The sequence below is a fragment of the Pistacia vera genome, unplaced genomic scaffold (assembly GCF_008641045.1).
Source record: "Pistacia vera cultivar Batoury unplaced genomic scaffold, PisVer_v2 Contig1220, whole genome shotgun sequence".
Taxonomy (NCBI): Eukaryota; Viridiplantae; Streptophyta; class Magnoliopsida; order Sapindales; family Anacardiaceae; genus Pistacia; species Pistacia vera.
In genome coordinates this window covers 29,924-33,802 of record NW_022195272.1, presented here as the reverse complement: position 1 = coordinate 33,802, position 3,879 = coordinate 29,924, and the positions used below count along the sequence as shown (strand labels likewise).

Genomic DNA, 3,879 nt, shown 5'->3' with positions numbered 1-3,879 from the left:
GATTGATTCTCTCCTCCCTTAAGCTAGCTTTTGGGAGTGAATTTTATGTAAGCCCGTTTATCATGGCTTAAGCTAGTTTTTGGTCTTGACATCTATCCAAACCCATTTGTCAACGTCAATTATTTTTTGGGCTTGAGTTCTACCCGAGCTTGTTTATCAATGTTAAATAATAAATGAAATCATATCCCAAGAATAAATTAGGAAATTGATAAGAACTTTGATAATTAAAGAGAAAAAAGAAAAAGCAAGACAAAGAATAAATAAGAATTGGCAAAGAAATTCGGGAAAATTGATAAGACCTTTGATAATTAAAGAGAAAAAGAAAAAAGAAAAAGCAAGACAAGAATAAGTTAGAATTGGTAAAGAAATTCCCAACACTTTGATTTATACTAAAGAGCAATATGTGAAATCAAAAGGGAATAAGAATAAAGAATAAGTCTATCCTTACAAAGAACTCTACAAAGAAACTTACAAAGTGAAGAAAAAAACAAAGGAAAAACGGAAAAAGAGAAAGAGAGAGAGAGAGAAATGATGAAGATGAAGGGTGGAGGTTAACTTTGTATGTCTCCTTTGTAGGCTTCTTTGTAAGACTAGCACTGCTGAAGAATAAAATCAAGTGTTACTTCTTTTCTTTTGTCCGTATTTCTGACAATGCAACCAAATATATGGTTATTTCTCAAGAAGTTTTGACAACCAGAAACCATAGATACTTTGACTACCACACATCATTTTCATTCAATATTTTAGCACATAACAAAACCTAATACATTTGCGTCAAATACAAAAATTTACAAATACATAAGGGTCATGAGATCCTTAAAGCTCAAGTGATCATATCAAAACAGGATCTTGATCTCAAATCATAATTATATAAGATGCTTGGTATCATATTATATTATACTAGATATTTTCTAAAATCAAGTGCTTATTTTTATTTATTTTTTGTTGTGAGTTTTACAAAATATTGTAATTCATTTATCATATCCTATTATATTATCCATAGTTGGGCACTGTTTGAGTGGATAAGTAAAATTGAAGTCAAATTGTTCCTCCTTCCATTATTCAACGAATGATTTTCGAATTACAACTATAAGAATAAAAAAAATATAGGAAAGAAATTAAAAGCTTTTTTTAGTTATTTTAGAAGTCATAGTAAAATCTATTTTACACTAGTCATACATGACAAAACATGTTATTCTATGTTTGTTAGAAGTTGTATTTGTTTGTTCCATGTCATCAATTTGATAGACTAATATGGTGTATATAGATATTTGACTCACTCATTTCTTAAGCTAACTTTTGGGAATGACTTACAAGTAGCCCGTTTATCATGACTTAAGCTAGTTTTTGGGCTTGGCTTCTACCCAAACCCGCTTATCATTGTTAAATAGTTTTGGGGTTTGGCTTCTACTCAAGCCCGTAGGAATAAATTATTTGAATTCAAAAGAAAAATTGATAAGAACTTTGATAATTAAAGAGAAAAAAGAAAAAAAATTAAGACAATAATAAATTAGAATTGGTAAAGAATTTCGGGAACTTTAATAATTAAAGAGAAAAGAAGGAAAAGCAAGATAAGAATAAATTAGAATTGGTAAAGAAATTCACAACACTTTGATTTATACTAGAAAGCAATATCTGAAATCAAAAGGGAATAAGAATAAAACCAAGTATCACTTCCTTTCTTTTGTCCGTATTTCCGACAATGCAACCAAATATATAGTTTTCACAACAAAAACCATATATACTTTGACTCCACACATCATTTTCATTCAATATTTTAACACACAACAAAACCTAATACATCCAACAATTAAAAGTTGTTTAATTTAAAATTAACCCACTTTATGGTATCGTTGGTTTTTAACCTAAAATTAATTTTTGATTTATGAGAGATTGCATATTATTCCAAAAGCTATTTATAGAAATAATTACCTCATGCATGCAACATGATTTTCTTATGAGGGTTGATTATTTTAAGTGTTGCATTTATCTATTTATTGTTATTGATTATTGTCAATATGATTTGTCAATAGGGCAAAGAAGTTGGTTAAACTTGAGGATTTGGTCAAAGAGTTGCGAATTGACATTGACAAAAACTTGGAGCCTGAGCTTGATGCTCGTCAATGTTGTATTTATAGGGTTCGTAAATATCTTCGTAGCGTAAATGAAGAAGCCTACACACCTCAATTAGTTTCAATAGGTCCTTTTCACCATGGAAAAGAAGAATTAGCTAACATGGAAAAGATAAAAAGACAATATGTGAAAAGTTTTGTTGAAAGAATAACAATAGAGAATCGAGATAAAATTTTAAACTTTATCAAGGATAATGACAAAAACATTCGTAATTGTTATGCAAAACATTTGAACTAATTGGGAGCATTGGGTATGTAATGATGATTCTATATGATGCTATTTTTATCATAGAGTTATTATTAAGGGATCAACTTGATTTTGATGTAAGTGATTTATTACTATCTACACCAACGGCAAAAGCATCTTTATGTTTGGACTTTCAGTTACTCGAAAATCAACTTCCATACTTCGTCCTCGAGAAAATATATGAGTTAGCTCTTGCTGGCCTTAACATGCCTAACTTCATGGAGCTTCAATGTTTTTTTTTTTTTGTTGTTGTTTCAAAGGTTTGGAATTGAGTAGATTAACTCCGCAAGTGGTAGTTAAACATTTAACCGATTGGAGAAGAATTACTATGCTAGAACACTACCAAAGATCTGAGCAGAGGAACGGATGGATTGATGATTTACCTTGTGCAGTGAAGTTCCATGAGTCAGCAGTGAAGTTTAAGTGTTTTGAAGGAGAACATAGCTTAATTGACATAAGATTGGAAAAACAAAAGCAACAAATCCAATGTTTTGAAGTACTTGAGATGCAAATACCACATTTGAAGATATTCACCAATGGAAGTCTACTTCGAAACATTATGGCTTTACAGCAATGTCATTACCCATGGAATACTCATGTTTGCAATTACGTTAGGCTAATGAATTATCTTATTGATACTGAAAAAGATGTGGACTTACTTGTTGGAAATGGAATTATTTCCAATTATGATATGGGCGACAATGCTTCGATAGCAAAATATATTTAACAAACTTAGCCTATTTATCAGTGTCAGCAATTCCTCTTACTATGACATTTGCAAGGAACTCAAGGGATACTATAACAATCCATGGAATAGAACGAAAGCAACTTTGAAAAGAGTATATTTCAACAATCTTTGTAGAGGCACAGCAACTATTGCAGCAGTTTTACTCCTACTGCTCACTATCATACAAACCATATGTTCTATCATGCAAGTTGTGTTTATGTAATTTGTATTTACAATTTGTGTGGTTGTAATGTAATTTTGTATTGAAGCTTGTTGTCTTAATAATGTAAAATGCTTGCTATGTATTTCGTTATTTCTCACTCACTCACTCTGGCATGTTTCAATTATATCCAATCTAGTACAGTCCATTCTTATAATCTAATATGCATTCTTAATTTTTTGTATGGATGGCAAAAATGTGGATTCCACATGAATTTCTATCCAATGTGGTACAGTCCATTCTTATAACCTAAGGATGGATTGGATTAGGTTTTTGTGGATAATGGATTGGATTATGGATTACTCAATTCATGAATTTTAATATGCATGTTTAATCTTATTTTTTGTATTTTTAATCAAGTCTTCCTATTTTCATATTATTTTTTGTAATTAGTCAAAATACAAATTTTCCTTCATACTAATTTGTGTTTTAATAAGTATTTAATAAATATTTTAAAATATATTATAACAATATTTTATTAGCAGTCGCCAATCAACCATCTTTGGCCGCGATTAACATCGGTCAATGGTGGCACATTAGCGCCGCCTTCAAT

The 3,879-nt window shown here is 30.2% G+C and overlaps 1 pseudogene; it reads left to right on the top strand.

Moving 5' to 3' along the window:
- The first annotated feature begins 2,033 nt into the window (after positions 1-2,033).
- On the top strand, positions 2,034-3,329 carry LOC116115530 (annotated as a pseudogene).
- The last annotated feature ends 550 nt before the right edge of the window (positions 3,330-3,879 follow it).